Source organism: Eubalaena glacialis, chromosome 6, assembly GCF_028564815.1.
Source record: "Eubalaena glacialis isolate mEubGla1 chromosome 6, mEubGla1.1.hap2.+ XY, whole genome shotgun sequence".
NCBI classification, from domain to species: Eukaryota; Metazoa; Chordata; class Mammalia; order Artiodactyla; family Balaenidae; genus Eubalaena; species Eubalaena glacialis.
The window spans coordinates 83,251,260-83,271,076 of NC_083721.1; the positions used below are offsets into that span (position 1 = coordinate 83,251,260).

Sequence of the window (19,817 nt, forward strand, 5' to 3'; positions counted from 1 at the left end):
CAAATCAAGCCTTCATAAATTTAAGAAAACTGAAATCATATCAATTATCTTTTCCAACCACAACGCTATAAGACTAGATATCAATTACAGGAAAAAAAACTGTAAAAAACACAAACACACGGAGGCTAAACAATACACTACTAAATAACCAAGAGATCACTGAAGAAATCAAAGAGGAAATCAAAAAATACCTAGAGACAAATAACAGTGAAAACACGACGATCCAAAACCTGTGGGATGCAGCAAAAGCAGTTCTAAGAGGGAAGTTTACAGCAATACAATCCTACCTCAAGAAACAAGAAAAATCTCAAGTAAACAACCTAACCTTACACCTAAAGCAATTAGAGAAAGAAGAACAAAAAAAACCCAAGTTAGCAGAAGGAAAGAAATCATAAAGATCAGATTAGAAATAAATGAAGGAAACGATAGCAAAGATCAATAAAACTAAAAGCTGTTTCTTTGAGAAGACAAACAAAATTGATAAACCATTAGCCAGACTCATAAGGAAAAAAGGGAGAAGATTCAAATCAACAGAATTCGAAATGAAATAGGAGAAGTAACAACTGACACTGCAGAAATACAAAGGATCATGAGAGATTACTACAAGCAACTATATGCCAATAAAATGAACAACCTGGAAGAAATGGACAAATTCTTAGAAAAGCACAACCTTCTGAGACTGAATCAGGAAGAAATAGAAAATAGAAACAGACCAATCACATGTACTGAAACTGAAACAGTGATTAAGAATCTTCCAACAGGGCTTCCCTGGTGGCGCAGTGGTTGAGAATCTGCCTGCCAATGCAGGGGACACGGGTTCGAGCCCTGGTCTGGGAAGATCCCACATGCCGCGGAGCAACTGGGCCCGTGAGCCACAATTACTGAGCCTGCGTGTCTGGAGCCTGTGCTCCGCAACAAGAGAGGCCGCGATAGTGAGAGGCCCGTGCACCGCGACGAAGAGTGGCCCCCACTTGCCACAACTAGAGAGAAAGCCCTTGCAAAGAAACGAAGACCCAACACAGCCATAAATAAATAAATAAATAAATAAATAAAATTAAAAAAAAAAAAAAGAATCTTCCAACAAACAAAAGCCCAGGACCAGATGGCTTCACAGGCGAATTCTATCAAACATTTAGAGAAGAGCTAACACCTATCCTTCTCAAACTCTTCCAAAATATAGCAGAGGGAGGAACACTCCCCAACTCATTCTACGAGGCCACCATCACCCTGATACCAAAACCAGACAAAGATGTCACAAAGAAAGAAAACTACAGGCCAATATCACTGATGAACATAGATGCAAAAATCCTCAACAAAATACTAGCAAACAGAATCCAACAGCACATTAAAAGGATCATACACCAGGATCAACTGGGGTTTATCCCAGGAATGCAAGGATTCTTCAGTATATGCAAATCAATCAATGTGATATACCATATTAACAAATTGAAGGAGAAAAACCATATGATCATGTCAATAGATGCAGAAAAAGCTTCTGACAAAATTCAACACCCATTTATGATAAAACCTCTCCAGAAAGCAGGCATAGAGGGAACTTACCTCAACATAATAAAGGCCATATATGAGAAACCCATAGCAAGCACCATTCTCAATGGTGAAAAACTGAAACCATTTCCACTAAGATCAGGAACAAGACAAGGTTGCCCACTTTCACCACTATTATTCAACATAGTTTTGGAAGTTTTAGCCACGGCAATCAGAGAAGAAAAAGAAATAAAAGGAATCCAAATCGGAAAAGAAGTAAAACTCACTGTTTGCAGATGACATGATACTATACATACAGAATCCTAAAGATGCTACCAGAAAACTACTAGAGCTCATCAATGAATTTGGTAAAGTAGCAGGATACAAAATTAATGCACAGAAATCTCTTGCATTCCTGTACACTCATGATGAAAAATCAGAAAGAGAAATTAAGGAAACATTCCCATTTACCATTGCAACAAAAAGAATAAAATACCTAGGAATAAATCTACCTAAGGGGACAAAAGACCTGTATGCAGAAAACTATAAGACACTGATAAAAGAAATTAAAGACGATATAAACAGATGGAGAGATATACCATGTTATTGGATTGGAAGAATCAACACTGTGAAAATGACTATACTACCTAAAGCAATCTACAGATTCGATTCAATCCCTATCAAACTACCAATGGCATTTTTCACAGAACTAGAACAAAAAATTTCACAATTTGTATGGAAACACAAAAGACCCCAAATAGCCAAAGCAACCTTGAGAAAGAAAAACGGAGCTGGAGGAATGAGGCTCCCTGACTTCAGATTATACTACAAAGCTACAGTAATCAAGACAGTATGGTACTGGCACAAAAATAGAAATATAGATCAATGGAACAGGATAGAAAGCCCAGAGATAAACCCATGTACATATGGTCACCTTATCTTTGACAAAGGAGGCAAGAATATACAATGGAGAAAAGACAGCCTCTTCAATAAGTGGTGCTGGGAAAACTGGACAGCTACATGTAAAAGAATGAAATTAGAACACTCCCTAACACTGTATACATAAATTACAGCAAGATCCTTTTTGACCCACCTCCTAGAGAAATGGAAATAAAACCAAAAATAAACAAATGGGACCTAATGAAACTTAAAAGCTTTTGCAGAGCAAAGGAAACCATAAACAAGATGAAAAGACAACCCTCAGAATGGGAGAAAATATTTGCAAATGAGGCAACTGACAAAGGATTAATCTCAAATATTTACAAGCAGCTCATGCAGCTCAATATCAAAAAAACAAACAACCCAATCCAAAAATGGGCAGAAGACCTAAATAGACATTTCTCCAAAGAAGATGTACAGATTGCCAACAGACACATGAAAGAATGCTCAACATCATTAATCATTAGAGAAATGCAAATCAAAACTACAATGAGATATCATCTCACCCCTGTCAGAATGGCCATCATCAAAAAATCTATAAAAAATAAATGCTGGAGAGGGTGTGGAGAAAAGGGAACTCTCTTGCACTGTTGGTGGGAATGTAAATTGATACAGCCACTATGGAGAACAGTATGGAGGTTCCTTAAAAAACTAAAAATAGAACTACCATACGACCCAGCAATCCCACTACTGGGCATATACCCTGAGAAAACCATAATTCAAAAAAGAGTTATGTACCACAATGTTCATTGCAGCACTATTTACGATAGCCAGGACTTGGAAGCAACCTAAGTGTCCATCGACAGATGAATGGATAAAGAAGATGTGGCACATATATACAATGGAATATTACTCAGCCATAAAAAGAAACGAAATTGAGTTATTTGTAGTGAGGTGGATGGACCTAGAGTCTGCTATACAGAGTGAAGTAAGTCAGAAAGAGAAAAACAAATACCGTATGCTAACACATATATATGGAATCTAAAAAAAAAAAAAAAAAATGGTTCTGAAGAACCTAGGGGCAGGACAGGAATAAAGATGCAGATGTAGAGAATGGACTTGAGGATATGGGGAGGGGGAAAGGTAAGCTGTGACAAAGTGAGAGAGTGGCATGGACATATATACACTACCAAATGTAAAATAGATAGCTAGTGGGAAGCAACCACATAGCACAGGGAGACCAGCTCGGTGCTTTGTGACCACCTAGAGGGGTAGGATAGGGAGAGTGGGAGGGAGACGCAAGAGAGAGGGGATATGCAGATATATGTATAAGTATAGCTGACTCACTTTGTTATACAGCAGAAACTAACACACCACTGTAAGGCAATTACACTCCAATAAAGATGTTAAAATAAATAAATAAATAAAAATTTAAAAAATAAAGTTTCTCATAAATGTAATTATATGTGATGTCCAGGGAATACACTTAAAACCAAATGTTTAAGCCACTCTGGAAAGCTCTTGGTTTTCCATTACACGTAATCATGCTACCCAGAAAAGGCAGTAGTTGCTATTAGTAGCCACCTGCCCCCAATTGATCGATCTATTTATCTATAATAGATATTTTAAAATTTTACTACTTCATAGGTTCCAATATAGTCTCCTGAACTAGGCTGAGAATTAAAGTTTTACATGTCACATTCACTACGGAAGCAATAAGTAGATGGAGCAGCGTAATGGGAGGGAGGATTATTGGACACAGTGCTTACTTAAATGCTCTGAAAAGTCAGCATATAAATAAAATATACACATTTTTACTGAATGCCATTTATGTTCAAGATACCTTGACATGTGCTGTGGGGTACACATATAGGGATAAATCACAGATCCTGATCTCAGCCTATTTGATTAGATAAGATAGAAAAACAATAAACAGTAAAATAAAAACTATCAGAGTGGTTTAAAATCATAACAGAAGGCATAGTGGCGGAGACTGTCCCCCAGTATACAATCTCCTCTCTTTCCTTTTAGTTACAGAACCCTTACCCCACCCCGACTCTTAAAGTTGTAGGTGGGTGCAAGCCATGCTGCTAAAGACTTTTCTATTCTCCTGGTTGCAGATGTGACCACATGACTGAGTTCTAGCCAATGGGGTTTGAGTAGAAGTATGTTTGTAACTTCCAGGTCTTCTTGGAGATAAAGCTGCTTGTGCTGGACTCTCTTAAGTCCCATGCTGAGTGAGCTTCTACCATGCAGATGATAGTACCCCAGGCAATGGCAAAGCAACAAAACAGGAGGAGCCTTGGGCTTTGAATGTTCTGATGAATCAGAGTTGTCCATCTGTCCTGGGGTACCTGCCTACTTTAAGACTGTTAATGAAGACTGAAACAACATTCTTCCCTTTTGGAGCCACTAAAAATTTTGAGACTCTGTGTTACTGCTACTTAGTCTGCATTCCTCCTAATACTGCATATCCTGTTACCAGGTGATATACAGTTATTTCCTCAGTGAGATAAATAAGCAATGACTGTTTCAGCCATCTTGAGAAGAAATACTGACTCAGAGAATCAAGGATCTGGGAGAAACCTTAAAACTCAAATCTACTCTGTCCTCTTTTTTTTACATATGAAGAAACTGAGGTTCAGAGATTTGTCCATAGTCTTGGAATTTGTGGCTGAACCAGGAGTTGATCCCAGATCTCCTGAATGTTCTTTGTATTTCTTTGTGGGATAATAGTGACCATTAATGCTGCCTCTTTTTCTTGGACAGTCAGTTATGGTTTACTCATTATTCCTGGGACATAGAATACTGTCCTTGGTTCTAAAGAAAAGCCAAAAAGAATTTTAAAAATCACATTTTTTGTCTCAAAGGTATCTGCAGTCTAACACAAGAGAAAATACTAGCTTAACTATATGGTACTACTAAAACCTGGACAAACAAACAAGACCCATCAAGATATAAGTGGAAATGTTCATAAAAGTATTATAGAAGCAGTTCATCTCCTCATAACAAGTGCTTTGGAAATACAGAAAATATGATTCAAGAATATCTGAATCAATTCTTAAGAACTCTGTTGGAACCTAGTTAAACCTGCAAGGGGCTGGGAATGTATTTTCAATCTTCATGAAATTCTTCTTTTTCCTTAGCCTGCAAAATTTTAATGCTTTAATCTTTTAAAAACCACCTGTAAAGCCTAGGGATCTCTTCTGTGTTGGCTAGCCAACAACAGCCGTTCTTCACCAGAAACCTTCTCTTCTAAGCTGTACTCTAGCTGAGGAGGAAGAGTTAATGACCAGAGTAGCAAGTGTTCCTCTTTCCCCCTCAAAACTCACAACCACTAGGGCTATCTTACAGCCACCTTTCCTGGCCTCTGGGACAGAATACCCACCTGTCATTGTAGTCTGGAAACAAAAGCAGGTGTGTCCTCAGATCCTCTGTGGCGGTGTTGCTTGCCCCTCTCGTGAATGGATTATAGACAATGTTTAACCAACTTCAGGGGGAATGTTATGCTCTACAGAAAATTATTACAAATACTCTTGAGACATGTACTGACCCTGAATTTTAAAATTGGCAAATTGAAGCTCCAATGAAGACCACTCAGAATGGAAGCAGTGGCCTAAAAAGGTCACATTTTCTGAGCGTGTATTTTTAGTCTGTTAAATTACTCAAGGCTCTGTATTAAATGGTCATCGTTCAAAAGGCCACTCCTCTAGAAAAGAGGCTGGTTGTCTTGAGTGGCTTCCGCTGCAAATATAAAAAGAGGTGGTGGGGGGGGTAAGATTCCCCAAAATAGTAAAACATGCTACAATAAGTAAGCACTGCAACATTGGAAAATAAAATGCAACTTCCCAAAAAGAGTATTTGTTGGAGCTTACTTCCTAACTGGGCTATGAAATACTCACAAATTTCACACTGAATTTACATTTCTGGAGTAGCCTCTCTCACAAAGCTCTTCACATTTAGGGCAAGTTCCTTTATATTGCCCCCTATAAACGCCTGATTACATTTTGAACCAAATGAAAGAATGCTTTCTGTTGTTGCCACCTACTGCAAACTTGAAAAATGTTTGAAAAACTTAGAAGAGAAAATGCAATACAATAATATTACTGAAGAAAAATTTATAAGTCAGACAAATAGACTGAGATCAATGCAATTATGTTTACTTTACTAAATGACTAATTATTCCAAAACCCTGAATGATGACCAATAAGGTGATGTTGCATAAAGAAGGTCAATAAGCTACACAGAACAGTATTAAGTGTCTTTGTCAAGCTATGCTTGACAGATATACACACACATACACATATGTGTACATATACGTATGTATGTATGTATGCCATATGTATGTACATCATTTTTTCTCTAGTCTATCTTATATGGAAAAATCAGTCTATCCTTTGTGTTAAGGAAAACCCCATTTATAGCTACCAGAAAGTACAAAATACACTGTTACTAATTTGAACAACCATGAGTTCAAAATTCTCAAAGTAGATAAACATACAAATGAGGGGAAGAGGAAAAAGCTCATGAACAGGCAATTTACAAAAAAAGATATGCAATGGACAGTAAGAAAAATGTGCGACTTCAGTAATCAAAGAAATGCAAATTAAACCAAAATAAGATACCAGTTTCTCCTTGCAAAGTGGCTAAGGTTGCTCTTTTATACACTGCTTTGGAAAAGGTATGGGAAAACAGATACTCTTATACACTGCTGATGGTTAAATACTTGTTACAACCATTTTGAAGTACAATTATTTGGCAGCAGGTATCAGTAGGCTTAAAATGTAAATATTCTTTGATCTAAAATTCAACTTCAAGGAATTTATTCTAAACAAATAATCAGGAATTTGCAAAAAGGGTCTAGCTATCAAGATTTCATCACATAATTATTTAAAACATAAATCACTGGGAAAATAAAATACCCATAAAGGGAAGTTTTATTAAATAAATTATGTAAAACTATACAGTATTTAAAACGTTTACAAATTATATATTAAAATATATAAGGACAGATAAAAATATTGAAAACAAATTGTGAAAAAGGAAGGTAACATGATAATAGGTACCATGTAATCTGACACATCTATATGACTAGAAGAATAGATGTAATATTAGCCATGGTTATTTCTGGATGTTGGGATAGTGATGGATTTTATTTTCTTCTCTTTTAATCTAAATTTCTAAATTATCTATGAAGTACAAATTTATTACTTTGGGAACAAAATTAAGTTTTAAAACTTGCTAATTTAATAAATAATATTATTTTAACTTATTTAAATTCTTTGAACTTTAAAACACTTGTTACAGTTTTTTCCCCCTCTAATTTTAAGGGAGATATCAGACGTCAAGGCACAGATGGCTTGGCAATGATTCTGTAATATACCCTGCTATAGTGGGTAATATGTCTTCTTCAACTAGAGTGAGGGATGCTTGTGGCTGGGAATAAGCTTTGAGGAGGTGGGAGGGTTTGGGACCGAAAATCTTGACCAGAAGGTAGGTAGGGATACCTGTGTGTATTTACTTATTTTGTGTTGCAAGAAAATAGAAGAGTGAGGATGGCAATAAAAGATTATGAGATGAGTAGAAAGGAAGTTGAGAGACCCCATCACAGGAGGCACAGTCAACTGAGAAGGACAATAGACAAGATAATAAGGAACAGAAGAGGTTTGGATAGCTACTGCAGGAAATGCAAATAGATATGAATTCAAGGCCACCAATCAGCAGTGAGGACCCAACTGAGGAGGCAGTCAATCAACATAGCAGCAGAAAACACGATTAGGGAGGTACTCTGGGTTTGCATAGTCAAAGGAAGAAGGGCCAAAAGGTGACAAGGGGTGGAGGAGGTAAGCCTGGGAGGAAGCGATTGTTGAAATCATTATGTTTCCAAGCTGGATGGGGCATAAAGGCAAAGGGGTCAGGGATATATTTAGTTTGGTTACTATGGTATCTACTGCCATGTATGACACACAGTAATGTAATATATGTTTAAGGAAAAAAAAAGTAATGAGAGATTACATTACTTTTTTTTAAGGAAAAAAAAGTAATGTAATATATGTTAAGGGAAAAAAAAGTAATGTAATATATGTTAAGGAAAAAAAAAGTAATGTTCATCTCCAGTCTCTTCTTATTGTCTGGGCTTCTCCTTTGCCTATAAGCAGGCCCATGTCATTCCTTTTCAAAATTTCTCTCTGACTAATCTACTCACTTTCCTGTGCTTTACCACCAAACTTCTTGTAAGAACACTATATGTCAGGGCTGGCAGAAACTAGGCATGTGGGCCTCTACTCCTCCTCCCACACCTATGGTAGGTACAGCCAGTAGATGGTAGCACTCTTTCCTATTGACCCATACCACGAACATGCAAAATTGAACAGCACCTACAAAGGGCCCTGTATATATACGGTAAGCATTCAATAGCAATTCACTAAATGAATAAACGAATGTATGTCACACATTAAAGTAGATTTGGGATCACATTTACTGTTGCCCTTCTCATTCTAAGGTCTTACTAAAACTTGAATACAATCTATGCAGGTATGACTGAAAAGGAACATATAATAGAACTTTTTACACTACACCTGTGACCTTTTGTGGAAATGGGCACCTTTGGCTCCTCATATGCAGGAAGCCTTTGTTTAGGGTCAGTCTAGCTAGCTGCATGCCAAGCTGTTTCCAGGTACAGCATTTTCAAGCCTGAAAATGTGTTTTGGAATTAGGTATATCTTTTACTTTCCCTACCTTTTATGATCCCATTTCTATTCATTTACCCTCTATGCTTCTATTCAACACTCTCCTGGGTGTCATCCATTCGTAGCACAAAGGAGGAAAAAATGCACCACACTCCCTTTTTAGGTACAGAAGCCATCTTTGGTAAGGCAGGAATCCCACCTTGCAAGGAAGACTTGCATGATCTTCAAGTCTGTCATGGCAGACATATTCTTAAGATGGCTCCTGTGATCCCCACCTGCTAATGTTTTCCCTTGACTGTGACTGAGACTTGCTTCTAACCAACAGAATACAGAAAAGGTGCTGGGTTGTATGTGATTACATGCACATAATGATGTGATGATGTTATATAAATCTGTACTCCCTGTCTTGCTGGAGTTTCTCCTTTGCTAGCTGTGAGGAAGGAAAATAGCCATGTTGGGGAACCCCACATGGCAAAGAAGTGTGGGTGGTCTCTATAAGCTGGGGGACACCTCTACCCAATAGGTAATAATGACCAAAAAAACCAAAAACCAAAAACCAAACAAACAAAACAACCCAACCCCAAAACAAAAAGCTGAAGCTCTCAGTCCTACAACCACAGGGAACTGAATGCTGTCAGTAACTACACGAGTTCCCCAGTCAAGCTTCCAGATGAGAATCCAGCCCTGGCCAACACCTTGACTGAAGCCTTGTAAGACCCTAAGCAGAAGGCCCAACTAGGCCATGTTCAGAGTCCTGACCCACAGAAACTGAGATAATAAATGTGTGTTGTTTTAAGCCACTAAGATAATATTGTGATGCATCAATAGAAAACTAATACACCCACAGAACTCAACACCATCCTGACTAGAGACAACTTGGTTAATATAGAAAGCAACTAAAACCCAATAAAGATTATAATGGCATACTTGAATACTCCTTTTTATATAAATAATAGTAACATAATAGAGCAAACTCAAATAAGCATGGTTTACAAGCCTAACACTTTGTTAGTGATAGTCACATTCATCAGCAATAATCACACACAGCGCTATATTAGTTAGTAAGGAAAATTATGAAAAGTATAAAAGATACAGCCCCCGCCTTCCAATATCCTTTGTTTCCTAAATCTTATCTATGTCATCTGGGAGTTTCTTTATATAAAGGTCTTATTTCCCAGTGTTTCTAAAATAGCAAAGCCAGAGGCATAGATAAGGCACGCAGAGCAGCTTGTAGGCAGCATGGAAAACTGCAGAAGGGGAGGATGAGTGAATTGGTTATGTATTGCAGCATAACAAATTGCCCAAAACCTAGCAGCTTAAAACAACAAACCTTTATTATCTCACATAGTTTTTGAAGGTCAGGAATCTGGGAGCAGCTTAGGTGGGTGGTTCCAGCTCAGTGTCTCTCAGGAAGTTTCAGTCAAGCTGTTGACCAGGATGCAGTCATCTGAAAGCTTGCCTGGGGCTTGAGGAACTAAAGTTGACCCCTGAACAGCACAGGTTTGAACTGTGCGGGTCCACTTACATGTGACTTTAAAAAAATTACATGTGGCTTTTAAAAATATTACAGTAATACATGATCTGCGGTTGGTTGAGTATCTAGATGTGGAACCGTAGATATGGAAGACCCATGACTAAAGAGGGCCACCTGTAAGTTATATGTGGATTTTTAACTGAGCAGAGGGTTGGTTCCCCAAACCTTCCCACATTGTTCAAGGGTCAACTGTACTTCCAAGACTGTTCACTCACATAGCTGTTTGCAGGAGCCCTCAGTTCCTTGATAACACGAATTTCTGAGTGTCCTCGTGACAAGGCAGCTGGCTTCCCCCAAAGAAAGTTAATCAAGAGCAAGGAAAAAGCTGCAGTGCTTTTTATGACCTAGTTCAGGGATTAGCAAACTTTTTTTTTTTAATAGATCATTATTGGAGTATAATTGCTTCACAATATTGTGTTAGTTTCTGTTGCACAACAAAGCAAATCAGCCATATGCATACACATGTCCCCATATCCCCTCCCTCTTGAGCCTCCCTCCCATCCTCCCTATCCCACCCCTCTAGGTCATCGCAAAGCACCGAGCCAATCTCCCTGTGCTATGCTGCTGCTTCCCACCAGCCAACTATTTTACATTTGGTAGTGTATATATGTTGATGCTACTCTCACTTCGCCCCAGCTTCGCCCTCCCACCCCATGTGCTCAAGTCCATTCTTTATGTCTACCTCTTTATTCCTGCCCTGCAACTAGTTCATCAGTACCATTTTTTTTTTTTTTAGATTCCATATATATGCATTAGCATACGGTATTTGTTTTTCTCTTTCTGACTTACTTCACTCTGTATGACAGACTCTAGGTCCATCCATCCACCTCACTACAAATAACACAGTTTCATCTCTTTTTATGGCTGAGTAATGTTCTATTGTATATATGTGCCACTTCTTCTTTATCCATTCATCTGTCAATGGACACTTAGGTTTCTTCCATGTCCTGGCTATTGTAAATAGTGCTGCAATGAACATTGTGGTACATGATTCTTTTTGAATTATGGTTTTCTCAGGGTATATGCCCAGTAGTGGGATTGCTGGGTCATATGGTAGTTCTATTTTTAGTTTTTTAAGGAACCTCCATACTGTTTTCCATAGTGATTTATCAATTTACCAACAGTGCAGGAGGTTTCCCTTTTCACCACACCCTTTCCAGCATTTATTGTTTCTAGATTTTTTGATAATGGCCATTCTGACCAGCGTGAGGTGATACCTCATTGTCGTAAACTTTCTTGAAGGGCTAAATAATAAATATTTTAGGCTTGCATGCCATAGAATATTGTAACTACTTACCTCAGTTGTTTCAGTGCAAAGTCAGCTACGTACAATATGTAAACAAATGGGGACGGTATGTTCCAATACAACTTGATTTATAAAAATAGGCGGCCAGCCCATATAGTAAAGTTCGCTACCCCCTGACCTGGTCTCAAAGCTGCATGCCCTCATTTTCCCTTTATTCATTCATTAGAAGCAAGTCATTAGGGTCCAGCCCACACTCCAGGGGAGAGGAATTAGGCTCTATCTCTTGAAGGGAGGAATAAAAGAATTTCTGGACATATCTTAAAACCATCACAATGGGCTTAACACATAGTAAGCAGAATATGGGTTAAATATTGCATTCGTTTCTTAGGTCTGCTGTTACAAATTATACAAACTGCATGGCTTAAAGCAACACAAATTTATTCCCTCACAGTTCTTGAGACTAGAAGTCTAAAATCAAGGTATCAGTGGGGCCATGCTCCCTCTGAAGGCTCTAGGGAAGAATCTTTCCTCTTCGTAACTTCTGGTGGCTCCCAGCAATCCTTGGTGTTCCTTGGCTTGTAGTTGTTTCACTCCAATCTCTACCTCTGTCTTCAAATGGCCCCTTCTCTCTCTGTGTGTCCTCTCCTCTTCTTATAAGGGTACCACTCATTGGATTTAGGGCCCACCCTACCCAGAACGACCTCATATTAACTTAAATAATCATAACTACAAAGAGTCTATTTCCAAATAAGGTCACATTCTGAGGTTCTAGGTGAATATGGATTCTAGGGGAACACTATTAAACCCCCCCCAACACACAATAGTGTTCCCTACCAAGTTCTCTGTCCTCACTTCCCGCCACTCCTAGCTCTAGGCTCTAGTCAGAGTGAATGGCTCATTCTCCTAACCTACCAGGCTATATGATCTTGCTGTTGCTCTCCCTAGAGTGCCCTGTCACCTCTTCTTTGCTTCTACTTAACCTTTAAGATTATCCCTTCAGAATCCCTTGATGACACTCCTGGATCTGTTGGACGTATTTCCACAGCACCCTTTGCATATTTCTAACACATCTGTATTGTAATGACTAGTATATAAGTTTGTATTCTACACTAAACCCTAAGCTGCTTGAAATCAGTAACTGTCATTTTCATTCCTGTGTCTTCAGCAACTAGCAGAGTACTTTGATAAATAGAAGGTATTCAAGAAACATTTGTTGATTGAACAAAGTTACAGGATTTTCTTCTTGTAAATTCTTAAATGCAGGATAAAATCTCTTTGGGCTAGGACAATTGTAACACAGTCCTTCCTGAACATAGGAGGCTAGATTTGTTATTTCAATAATTACTTTTATTAAAGTCTCTCTAGGCCCGAGCCATGGCAATAAAGGACTGTGGGTGCACAGCTGGCCCGCATCTGGAACACATCCGCACAACAACTTGTGCAGGCAAGTTGATGAGTATTGTTCTGAATTCCTTCTACCACTCTCCACCAACCAGGCAATGTGAACTGCAAAGCAGTGTTGAATATTCTAGTTTCATATATTATGAATCAAAGTAGAAATATCCTTTCTCTAACTTTTTTCTTTCTTGATACTTGAAGGCCCATTACTTTAAGCAATAAAGTTTGGTTGCCTTATAGCAAGAACATTTTTTAAATTGAAATTTTTATTTCAATTTTTATTTATTTTATTGTATTTCAAATTTTTATTTCATTTTTTAAATATGAAATTTTATTTATTGAGATAACTGTAGATTCACATACAGTTAGAAGAAATAATACAGAGCAATCCCTTGTAAACTTTGTCCAGTTTTCCCCAACGTTAACATTATGCAAAATTATAGTATGATATCACAAACAGGATAGTGATATTGACATAATCCACTGATCTTACTCAGATTTCCCCCATTTTATTTGTACTCATTTGTGTGTGTATGTGTTTGTGTGAGTGTGCATTACATTCTATACAATTTTATCATCTGTATAGGTTCATATGTCCACCACCACAGTTAAAATACTGAACAGTTTCAACGCCGCAAGTATCCCTTATGTTACCCTAAAGCATGTTCTATTACAGCCCATCTTTTATGTTCCTATTGTCATATTTCATATATACAGATTTTACATTCTATAAGAAATGATATCATGTTAATATGTAGAATGTGATCATTTAAGGATACACAGTAAAACTGCTACAGCAAGTACTAAAAAATATTAAAAAGATACAGCTAAGCAGTCATTAGACGAATTGAAATAGAATACTACAAAACATTTGATTAAACTAAAGTCAATTGATCAATCAAAGGAAGAAATAAGGAACAAAAAACCCCAGATGGGATAAACAGAAAACGAAAAACAAAGTACACCTAAGTACAACCATATCAATAACTACATTAAATGTAGATGGACTAGAAGGTAAAGACTGAGACTGGATTAAGAAAAGCAAGATCTGATTATATGCTATTTCTAAGAAACATAACTCATATATAAAAAAGACAGACAATTTGAAAATAAAAGGAGGAAGGAATGATATACCATTCAAATACTAAGCATAAAAAAGCTGGTGTGACTGTTTTACCAGACAAAACAGACTTCAAAACAAAGAGCATTAGCAGAGATAAAGAGGGAGATTTAATAATAATAAAAGGGCCACTTAATCAAGAAGACAAAATAATCCTAAATATGGACATAATCAACAACAGAGCTTCAAAGTATGGGATGACAGAACTACAGAAATAGATAAGTCCACAATCATAGCGATTTTAACACCCCTTTCTCAGTAATAGGTAGTAATGGAAGTAGACAAAAGAAATCCATAAGCAGATAGACTTAAACAATACTATCAACCATCTTGCTCTAATTGACACTCATGGAACATTGCACTTAGCAGCCGCAGAATACATAAGTGCAAAGAGAGTTGCACCAATATAGACCTTATTCTGGGCCTTAAAATGTTTCTCAGTAAATTTCCAGGGACTTCCCTGGTGGTCCAGCGGTTGAGACTCTGTGTTCCCAATGCAGGGGGCCGGGTTCAATCCCTGGTCAGGGAACTAGATCCCACATGCCGCAATTAAGAGCCTGCATGCCACAACTAAAGATCCCACATGCTGCAACTAAAGATCCCGCGTGCCACAACAAAGATCCCGCACGTGGCAACAAAGATCCCGAGTGCTGCAACTAAGACCCGGAGCAGCCAAATAAATAAATAAATATTTTTTTAAAAAATAAATAAATTCCCAGACTGAAATCTTAAAGAGTATGTTCACTGACCATATACAAATTAAATTAGACATCAGTAAGATAAGTATTTGTATATATCAATAAGATACCTTTTTAAAAAATCCATGTTCGCCTCACACCTGTCAGAATCGTCAAAAAGACCACAAATAACAAATGCTGGCGAGGATACACAGAAAAGGGAACCCTTGTACACTGTTGGTGGGATTGTAAATTGGTGCAGCCACTATGGAAAACAGTAAGGACGCTCCTCAAAAAACTAAAAATAGAACTGCCACACGATCCAGCAATTCCACTCCTGGGTATGTATATGAAAAAAACAAAAACTAATTTGAAAAGATACATGCACCCCAATGTTCATAGCAGCATTATTAGCCAAGATATGGAAGCAATCTAAGTGTCCTTCAAAAGATGAATGGATAAAGATGTGGTATATATACACAATGGAATATTACTCAGTCATAAAACAAAATGGAATTCTGCCATTTGCAAAAACATAGATGGACCTAGAGAGTATTATGCTTAGTGAAATAAGTTACAGAAAGACAAATACTCTATGTTATCACTTATATATGGAATCTAAAAAATAAAACAAACAAATGTATACAGCAAAACAGAAACAGACTTACAGATATAGAGAACAAACTAGTGGTTGCCAGTGAGGAGAGGAAGTGGGGGCAAGAAAGGGGTATAGGATTAAGAGATACAAACTACTATGTACAAAATAGACAAGCAACAAGGATATACTGTACAGCAGAAGAAAGTATATCCATTATTTTGTAATAACTTTAAATGGAGTATAATCTATAAAAATATTGAATGACTATGTTGTACACCTGAAACTAATATAATATTGTAAATCAACTCTACTGCAATAAAAAAAATCCCTGTAATATCTGGATACTAAAAATACACATCTAATAACCCATGGGTGAAAAAACAAATCACAAGGAAAATTAGAAAAGATTTCAAACTAAATGAAAATGAAACAAACCCAACATGCCACAATGTGCAAGATACAAAGAAAACAGTGCTTAGAGGAAATTTTATAGCTTTAAATGTGTGTTTTAGAGAAGAAGAAGGATTTTGAAGTAATAATCTTGATCTTGTTTCCACCAAAAAAGCTAGAAAAAACAGAGCACATTGCTATATTTAAAATAGACAACCAACAAGGACCTACTGTACAACACAGGGAATGCTGCTCAATATTTGGTAATAATCTAAATGGGAAAAGAATTTGAAAAAGAATAGATACATGTATATGTATAACTGAATCACTTTGCTGTACACCTGAAACTAAGACAACATTGTTAATCAACTATGCTCCAATATAAAATAAATATTTAAAAAATAATAATAAAATAAAGAGCAAAAAAGAAACAAAATAGAGCAGACTAAACCTAAAGTAAGAATTACAAAAAGTAGAACTAAACCTAAAGAAAGAAGAGAAAATAATAAAGATAAGAATAGAGACCAATGAAATAAAAAACAACAAAAGAGAAAATTAATAAAGCCTACAGCTAATTAAAAAAATATTAGTAAAACTGTTAATACCCAAGTGAGACTGATGATGGAAAACGGAAAGGAAAAAACAAATTGTGCTAAGTGACAGAAGCCAGTCTGAAAGGTTACATACATATGATTCCAAGCATTCTGGAAAAGGCAAAACTATGGAGACAGTAAAAGAAATCCAGGAATTTGGAAGAGGGAAAGAGGGAGGGATGAAGAGATGGAGCACAGTGAAAATATTCTGCATGATACTGTAATGGTAAATACCTGTCATTATACATTTTTCAAAACCCATAGAATCTGCAACACAAAGATGAACCCTAATGTAAACTATGGACTTTAGTGAATAATAATGTATCAATTTTGACTCATCAATTGTAACAAATGTACCACACTACATGCAAGATATTAATAATAGGGAAAACTTGGGGTGGGAGTAGAGGTGAAAAAGTTTATGGGAAACTCTTTGTACTTTCTGCTCATTTTTCTATAAACCTAAAACTGCTCAAAAAATTCTATTAAGGGGGCTTCCCTGGTGGCACAGTAGTTAAGAATCCGCCTGCCAATGCAGGGGACACGGGTTTGAGCCCTGGTCCGGGAAGATCCCACATGCCGCAGGGCAACTAAGCCCGCAAGCCACAACTACTGAGCCCGCGTGCCACAACTACTGAAGCCCGTGTGCCTAGAGCCCATGCTCCGCAACGAGAAGCCACTGCAATGAGAAGCCCAGACACCACAACGTAGACCCCGCTCGCCGTAACTAGAGAAAGCCCGCGAGCAGCAACGAAGACCCAACACAGCCAAAAATAAAAATAAAATAAATAAATTTTTAAAAATTCTATTAATAAACCATTGACCAAACAAAAAGACAACCTAGTGAATAGAAGAAAATATTTGCAAATGATATGACCGATAAGGGATTAATATCCAACATATATAAACAGCTCATGCAACTCAACATCAAAAAAACAAACAACCAGATTAAAAATGGGCAGAAGAACTGAATAGACATTTTTCCAAAGAGGAATGCATATGGCAAGCAGGCACATGAAAAGATGCTCAACATTGCTAATCATCAGGGAAATGCAAATCAAAACCACAATAAGATGTCACCTCACACCTGTCAGAATGGCTATCATCAGAAAGAACACAAATAACAAATGTTGGTGAGGATGTGGAGAAAAGGGAAACCTCATACACTGTTGGTGGGACTGTGAATTGGTGCAGCCACTGTGGAAAACAGTATGGAGGTTTCTCAAAAAACTAAAAATAGAACTACCATATGACTCAGCAATTCCACTCCTGGGTATGTATCTAAAAAAAGAAAACACACTAATTCAAAAAGATACAATACATCCCAATGTTCATAGCAGCATAATTTATAATTGCCAAGATATGGAAACAACCTAAATGTCCATCAATAGATGAATAGATAAAGAAGATATGGTACATATATACAATGAAATACTACATCAAAAAAATAATGAAATTTTGCCATTTGCAGCAACATGGATGGACTTGGAGGGCATTATGCTAAGTGAAATAAGTCAGAGAAAGACAAACACTCTAGGATATCACTTATACATGGAATCTAAAAAAATACAACAAACTAGTGAATATAACTAAAAATAAGCAGACTCACAGACATAGAGAACAAACTAGTGGTTACCAGTAGGGAGAGGGAAGGGGGGTGGGGCAATATAGGGGTAGGGGATTAAGAGGTACAAACTAATAGGCATAATTTTAGCTACAAGGATATATTATATAATATAATACAATACATTATATGTATAATGTACATACTGTACATTTAAAAAATGTAAATTTCAATTACATATTTTCTTTTTGAGGAACTTAATGCAATATAGTTTTTCTTAGCAGTGCTTTGGAGGCTTTTCATATGGTGTTAAATTTAGTCTCCAGTTTATAATATTTCTCAACATTATACTATTTATAAAAAATATTTTTTATATTTTATGTGAAAAAATCAATTTATTTTAATGATATTGCAGTATGATTTCAATTTTATATATTTTTCTTGTGTATACTAATAAACTTAATATTTGTTGCTAAAGATTTTTTGGGGAAAATTAATACAGAGAGAAAGAAATAAGTGAAATTTTATTTAATTGTTCTTTGGAAAATATGGCATAGGTTATATGTTCCAAGAATTTGATTTAAATCAAGTATAGCTGGCCCTCCATATCCATGGGTTCCATATCCATGGATTCAACCAACTGCAGATAGAAAATATTTCAAAAAAGAATTCCAAAAAGCAAAATTTGAATTTGTAGTGTAACAGCAACTATTTACATAGCATTTACATTGTATTTAAAACTATTTGCATAGCACTTACATTATGTCAGGTATTATAAGTAATCTAGAGATGACTTAAAGTATACAGGAGGATGTGCTTTGGTTATATGCAAATACTAGGTCGTTTTATATAAGGAACTTGAGCATCTGTGGATTTTGGTATCTGAGGGGTTCTGGGATCAATCCCATAGGGATACTATGGGACGACTGTATTTCTTTTGATTTTACGATTTGCTTGACTTTTCTACATTTGGTCATGAAATTAGTCTTCCATTATTGTTTTCCCTCTTACTGTGTTAGCAAGTTGGGACATAAATTATCTTAAGAATTCCCACAATTTATTCCTGAGAAATTGTACATTACAAACTTTGCCTCTGGCACTTTTAAGCTGTGTAACCTTGGGCAAGTTACTTAGCATTATCTGTATAATGGAGAAAATGACAGTGGTGGTGGTGATGGTGATAATTATGACCATACCTACCGAGATGGTTACTGTAAAGGTTAAATGAGATAAGGCATGGCAGCCTAAAGCACAATGCCTGCTCACAAATGTTTGCTAATATTTTAATAAATCTAGTCACTAAATCCAATTGATTCCATCTAAATATCATTCAAGTTTTTGCCCCACTCTTGATTCGCACATCTTTCCCTTAGGTTCCTTTCATCTCTCATGTGGCCTGTGACAAGAGCCTCCAAATATATCTCCCTGCTTCTAATCTCCTTCCCCTTCAATTCCTACAGGAGCAATCTTTCTAAAATACATTCTGATTATTTCACTCCCTTAATGAAAATCTTTCCATGGCTCCCCATCGCATAAAGCAATGCTTCTCAAACTTCATTCATTCCCATACCTCTTCCCAAGCGTTGCAAATGTTTCCTCTGCCTGGACTGCCTTCCCCATCTTTCTTCCTAAAGAATTCATTCC

The 19,817-nt window shown here is 36.8% G+C and overlaps 1 protein-coding gene across 1 annotated transcript in view; it reads right to left on the reverse strand.

The window, feature by feature from the left end:
* MAP3K13 (mitogen-activated protein kinase kinase kinase 13) overlaps nt 1-19,817 on the reverse strand; it is a 164,769-nt gene that overhangs the window by 102,006 nt on the left and 42,946 nt on the right. The window lies entirely within an intron of this gene.